Source organism: Hordeum vulgare, chromosome 2H (assembly GCF_904849725.1).
Source record: "Hordeum vulgare subsp. vulgare chromosome 2H, MorexV3_pseudomolecules_assembly, whole genome shotgun sequence".
Taxonomy (NCBI): Eukaryota; Viridiplantae; Streptophyta; class Magnoliopsida; order Poales; family Poaceae; genus Hordeum; species Hordeum vulgare.
In genome coordinates this window covers 95,078,901-95,086,474 of record NC_058519.1, presented here as the reverse complement: position 1 = coordinate 95,086,474, position 7,574 = coordinate 95,078,901, and positions in this window count along the sequence as shown.

Below are 7,574 nucleotides of genomic sequence, written 5' to 3'. Positions count from 1 at the left end.
TTAATCCAATTGCGACCAACTGCATATCACATCACTTCCCCTCTACAATTAGTACATGGAAATCAACCAAAATTTTCCCATCTGCGTAAATTCGGATGCGCCACATATATCTCAATCTCACCACCGCAGCGTACATCCATGGGCCCACATAGAAAATTGGGGATCTATGTGGGGTACAAATCACCGTCGATTATCAAGTACCTTGAACCCCTCACGGGGGATCTATTCAGAGCCCGTCATGCTGATTGCATCTTTAATGAGGAACATTTCCCGGCATTAGGGGGAGACATCAAGTACCAAAAAGAATGCCCGGAAATCAATTGGAATGCCCAATACATTTCCTCCTCTGATCCACGTACGCAAGAAACTGAACTTCAAGTTCGGAAAATTATTGATTTGCAACATATTGCAAATAACCTGTCAGATTCATTTACTGACTATAAATGTGTTACAAAATCCTTCAATCCTGCCAGAAATGCGCCCGGAAGAGTGGAGATACCAACAAAAACCACTCAACCTCCTGTTCAAAGGAAGAGGGGGAGAAATACAGCCATAGAACAGGATTCAGCTTCTCGCAAGCAACAAAGGAAACAGAGGAAGAAACCCTCTGAACCAGTAAATGTAAATCAACTTAGCATTGATAATTATCAAATGGGTAATGAACACACAGTGGAAGAACGACCTCCACAACCCAGCTCAGTTGTGCACTCAATGACTCGGACATCGGAAAACCCTCACTCAATCTTATTGGGAAATCACGACCAGTCAACATGGGTAAATGAAATTTCCACCAACTATATGGATTCTGGAGAATGTTACAATCGTAAGTCTACAATTGTCGACATATATTTCTCAACTACAGTTGCAGACAACCTTCTAAATGATCATGATCCAAAGACCATGACAGAGTGCAAGAAACGCTCCGACTGGCCTAAATGGAAGGATGCAATCCAAGTAGAGTTAGCCTCGCTTAATAAACGAAAGGTATTCATTGAAGCAATACCTACACCTCCCAGAGTTTTCCATGTGGGATTCAAATGGATTTTCGTCCGTAAAAGAAACGAGAACAACGAGGTGGTGAGATATAAAGCAAGGCTTGTAGCCCAAGGTTTCACGCAGAGACCAGACATTGATTTCAATGAAACATACTCTCCAGTAATGAGTGGTATTACTTTCCGATACCTTATTTCTATGGCAGTACAAAATCGTCTATCTATGCAGTTGATGGACGTAGTGACCGCCTACCTTTATGTCTCACTTGATTCGGACATATACATGAAGGTTCTTGATGGAGTCCCAATTCCGAATCCAAACGCAAAACGCAGCGCATATTGTGTAAAATTAAACAAGTCTTTATACGGCTTAAAACAGTCGGGTCGCATGTGGTACAACCGACTTAGTGAGTTCTTTTTGAAAAAAGGATACTCCAATAATGATGATTGCCCATGTGTTTTCATAAAAAAATCCGCAACCGGATTTTGCATTATTTCAGTGTATGTTGATGATCTTAACATCATTGGAATCACAGAAGATATTGATGAAGCACACAATCACTTAAAGACGGAATTTGAAATGAAGGATTTGGGTAAAACCAAATTTTTCTTAGGATTACAAGTTGATCACCTTCCCTTGGGTATTTTGGTTCATCAAACCGCCTATATCCAGAAAATATTGGAGAAATTCAATATGGACAAATCTTATCCATCCAAAATCCCTATGGTAGTTCGATCTCTACACATAGAGAAAGATCAATTTAGACCAATGGATGATGGAGAAAAGATATTAGGACCTGAAGTGCCATATCTTAGTGCCGTTGGAGCGCTCATGTATCTTGCAAATTGCATCAGACCTGACATTGCATTTGCAGTAAATTTATTGGCTAGACATAGCGCAACTCCCACTAACGCCATTGGACCGGAGTTTAGAATATCTTTCGATATCTCCAAGGCACAAAGGATCTTGGCCTATTCTTTCAATTTCAAAGAAATTTGTACATTGATTTGATTGGCTATACAGATGTTGGCTACTTATCTGACCCCCACAATGCCAGATCACAAACCGGTTTCGTGTTCCTACATGGTGGGACAACCATATCATGGAAATCTTCCAAACAGACCCTAGTGGCTACATCCATCAATCATTCTGAAATAATCGCATTATATGAATCGTCACGTGAATGTGCATGGCTTCGCAGAATGATAAACCACATACAAAAATCATGTGGCAAAGGTCTTATCAAATCTCCAACCATTATCTATGAAGATAATGCTGCTTGTGTTGCTCAAATGCAAACGGGTTATATAAAGAGCAATATCACTAAGCATATTTCTCCTAAATTATTTTTCCCCATCAATTACAGAATAAAGGGAAAATAAATATTTTGCAAGTTAAATCGTGCGATAATCTCGCTGACCTATTTACAAAATCACTCCGAGCTTCAACATTTGAAAAATATGTTCATGGGATAGGTATGCGAAGACTTCGGGATTTGCAAAGATCAGGGGGAGTTTCTCTCTGAAAAATAACCCGTTCAAACATTATATTGCACTCTTTTTCCCTTTATGAGTTTACTTCCATAGTTCTCATCAAGGTTTTTAATGAGACAATATCAACATAAGATCATATGTCATACTGTCCGTTTTCCCCACCGGGGTTTTAGGAAAAGTATATACGACATATTTTTGTCCTCTAATTTTATGGATACATTTCATATAGCATTAACAGAGGCAATAATCATTATATGTTGTATCATTTTCTCCTTATTTTCCCATAGGGTTTGAAGGAGTTTTAACAACATATACTATACTACTCCTCATATTTTTTCCACAGGGTTTTTGGAGGAGACTATTTCAAGATGATGGACATGCTCAAGGACAAGTATAGATTAGGGAGAGTGTTAGGATTTAATTAATTAATGTAATTAGTTAAATTTAATCTCTACTTGTAATCGCACGTGGATACTCCCACGATGCCGAACCAACACTTCGGTCCTGGAGCGACGCCTCTAGGAACCGCCTCCTCAAACCATCGCATCCTTTGGATGCGTCCATTCCCCTTGTATAAATATGTTCATTCATCAATGGAAAACAACAGTTCGATTACATTTCTTACAATGTGTATTGATGTGGGCGGGTGGGAGGTAGGTGGCCGCCTGCCACGCGTCCCTGACGTGGACAAGCGTGCGTCCATTTGATGTCCGCCGCGACCCAAACCCCGCGCAAGTTTGCGCTCGAAATGGGTCGTGCCGGACACAAAACGGACAGGATGGGTCCGGGCCGTCTCGCGCTGGGCCGACGTGTTTGTCTCTTTTTCCTCAAGCGGACGGGGCCGGACAGAATGGGGTCGTGCGGTAGAGTTGGCCTTAGGGATCAGTTGGAAATGGCCTAAGCCAGTTCATTCAGACCCGTGATGCAGTGATGCTACACTATGACATCGGTACCTTGTCAGTTATTCAACTACTTGTAAGCAGAGGAGGAACCGGTTGGCGATGGAGGCCACCGACTGCGAGCCCACACATTGAGCGCCATGGCATGGAGTAAGGCTGACCATAGTGGGGATAACATAGCTAGTATCATAGTCTTGGGACTAGCAAACATGTCGATGTGGATAGTAATTAAAGAAGAGAGAGAGGGTTAGAGTAACATAGGTAGATACCGTATCATGTTAAATGCTATGCTACTATGTGTCATACATGTCAATAAATGAGATCATCTATGATACTCTCTCTGTCACGGTTTAGAAGTCGTGCATGGAAAATCTCTAAAACCTAGGTTGTTATTGATTGGCTGTGAAATGAGTTAAAAAAATAACATTCACACTACGCATGCATATACAAGTAGTACAACGGAGTACTAATTAGAACCAGGAGTAAATGCAATGCGCCTTAAACCATGTCTATTATGGAAATGCACGCAAATTTAACTGTGCCTTTTAAACCGTGACGGAGGTAGTACTAGTTTATGATACTATGCACTATGAGGCTGCCCGTAATGGGAGTATCATAGGTAGTATCATGCATGACAACTAGGCAATTTCGATGATGTGGCATAGAATTAAGTGAAAAAAGAGAGGGTTGAGTATCATATCATGATACCGTATCATATTAAATGATGTGCTACTATGTGTCTTGCATGTCAATAAATAAACTACCTTATGATACTAACATATGATACTATGCATTACGGATGTGGTACCATAGACTAGTATTATATACATGATATTAGTATATGATACTACCCATTACAACCAGCCTCAGGGGCGGGCCCAGGAATTAACAACTGTGTATTCAATTTTGAAAAATATATATTTGATAGTCTAGGGCTTTCCTTTTGGGCGTATATCCAATTCCAGAAGCATATTATACTAGTTTTGAACTATATAAAAGATACCACATAATATAATATATTCATAAATATTGATAATAACTTGGTTCTCTCATTACAAACTTGTACAAAAAACTGCAAATTCTCATGTCTACACAATGCATAATTGACTGCAAACTAGTCTTTAATTTCACCATAATTAAATAAGAAAGACAAGTGGTGAAAATAACTTACTTAAGAGCTCAAACTCTGCTCATGCAACAGCCCGCTGGACAAACAACGAGAAGAAAACGTGTTTATGCCTGCAGTCACAGATAAATTCAGATTTCTTTCTTTTATTGATGAGGTGAATTCAGATTTCAGTGCCACTAAGAATCGACCAATTCTAAAAATCGATGCATTAGTACATCCAATTAGCAATTATGGGTGCCATCTAACTTGCCGTGGTGGCTTTGAACCTGAATCAGCGATCGGTTGTTGCTGTTGGTTGTTGCCCCTTGCCTGCTGCCTATTTCTTCAGATTTAGAGATCAGAAAAGAGAGCACTACAGAAGGGATGCAGCCATGCAGATGCAAGGTCGCAGGCTTGCACATCAGGGAGCGCCGGGAAGCGAGGGAATTGTCGCGGCGCCGCGGCGGCCAGGGGCGGCGGACCTGCAGACTGCGGTTCGTCGAGCTTCTGATTGATCTATGTTTCCGATGTACGCGTACGTCGTTGCGATGCGTTTTCATGGGCGGCTGGGCCGAGTAGCTATGGGCCATGTACATGTGCGCCCCAGGATTGAGGAGCCTATGTGTTGGGCTTAATTCCTTAACTAGCATCTGTAACGTATCAGTCTTGTTGTTTTATACATAACAGTATATATACAATGTATATACCTAATTTTTTGTCAAAATTAATGAATATTCAACTGAATACCCTTAAATTAAGGTGGGCCCGCCCCTGACCAGCATGAAGATACTCGTAGTATCATATATGTTACTCCCCATCGTGACCAGCAACACTGGGCCGCTATCGTGCTTTCATTGCAGCTGTACGTTCCGGGTGATCCATGATCCATGCAGATGGATCAGCTCATCAGCTAGCTAGCTAGCTAGCTAGCTAGTTAGCCAGGACTTGATTGCAAACCGCCAGACGCCACTCCTCCTCGTCCTCCTACTTGGCTTCGCTGTGCCGCTACAGCTGCAGCTAGCTGCAGGCGCGCGTCGTCCACCACCGACCTCCGGTCTTCTTCTACTACCTTGGCGTCCACGCATGCACGCAGCCGGCCGTGGATCTCCGGAGATGGACGGCGCCGGGGAAGGGGCGCCGGGGGTGGTGGTTGCCTGCGTCGAGACTTCAAGGCGTGGGCAGGGCCGTGAATCATCATCCATCCGATGTGGTTGGAGAGAGAGAGAGAGCGAGATAGAGAGCACGGGTACGGCCGCTGGCGCGCGGCGCGTGCGCGTGCGTGACAGCGCCTCGGGCTGCTTTCATTTGCTTTGCTCTGCCCTTCCCGGATTGAATGCGTAGGCGCGGGTGATTTTGGGGTACCGGAGCGGGGAGTTATTAATGGCGCGGGGCGTAGGGGAGGGGGGAGATTTAGTGCGGCATTCACGTCGTCTTTGACGTTTTCCCCCCGGGATGGCGATTGATTGCCGTACCCACCGTGCACGAAACGCCCTTGGATTCTGCCGTACGGAACGCTGCCATCGTAGCCGAAACTGATGAACAAGCCAGCAACCTTGGGCGAGAGGCCCAGCCCAAGCCGCGGAACAACACTCCATATATACTGTATGTTGATAAGCACTGATATGGGCAAACCTTATTTGGGTGAGCTGCGCTCGGCCCTTACTCTCTTTTTTCTGTCAGAAAAACAACAAAAACCAAGAGCACGAGCAGAATTTCATCCTAAGATCTCGCATTCGCACGATGCAATGACCATTTGTCCATCGACCATCAGTTGTTCACCCACAGCTTCTTCCCTGTTTTCTACTAGCACGTCTTTTTCTTTTTTCCATTTCTTTTTCATTTTATTTTTTCGTCTTTCTTTTTTTATTCGGATGGGTTTTGTTCTGTTTTTACTACCTTTCTTTGTTCGTTTTTTCTTTTTTTTTGGAACGTTTTTTTGGTTTTTGTTCTTTTTCTTTTTCTCTTTTTCAAATTCGATGAACTCTTTTTGAAATTTGATGAAGTTTTTTTAAAAAGCTGATGAAAATTTTACAAATTCAATGAACTCTTTTTAAAAATTGATGAACTCTTTTTGAATTTAGATAATCTTTTTGAAATTAGATGAACTCTTTTTTTAAATCGATAAACTCTTTTTCAAAATCAATGAACTTTTTAAAAAATTGATGAACTCTTTTAAAGAAATCAATGGACTCTTCTTGAAAATCGATGAACTAATTTTCAAATCCAATGAATGTGTTTCCAAACTAGATTTTTTTCCAGAAATTATGAACTTTTTTTCCAGATTTGATGAAACTTTTTAAAAATTCATGAACCTTTTTGTATCTTTTGAAAATTTTCAAATCCGTGAACTTTTTCCAAACTCACAAACTTTTTTTAATTAGATATATTTTCAGAATTTTGTATTTTTTTCTCAAATTCGTGAATTTTCAATATTCGTATTTGTTTTGAATATGTGACGCTTTTCTTTTTAAAAAAAGTTTGTCAATTTTTTAAAAAAATCTATGTTTCTTCCATTTTTTGGAACAAGGGGGGCTACTGTTCTTCTTAAATGAATTCGAGGTAGTATTGATCACTAGTACCATGTAGTTCTAGTGGTTATCAGAATAAAGCTGATGTGAGTTCGAATCCTTGGAGCTTCAATTTTTTTGTAGGATTTTTTGCGGTGGCTTTGCGCTTTGTTGGCCGGCCCACCAGGACGATACAGCGAGCGCCGGTTTGGTAAGACGGCACTGAAGGCGCGGTGTAGGAGGTCCCATATGTCGGAAAATCCTATTCGCCGCTCGTTGCAGCGAATTGCCCAGGCTTCATACAGGGGGTGGACGCAAGGGACGCCTATGGGCCGGCTCACTTCCAGCATTGCCCAGCTGGTTTTGGGAACATTCTACATTTTTCCCAGCCGTTTTTTCAGGTTTTGGGAACTTTCTAGAAGATTCCCTAAACCGGGTTTTTCTTTTTTTTCCTTTTCCTTGATTAATTTTTGATTTTTTTGTTTCTGTTTAAAAAATGTTCTGGAATTTGTTTTTTTTCTGGAATTGGAAAAAATATTCCATAATTTCAAAAACTGTTCCGGAGTTTGAAAAA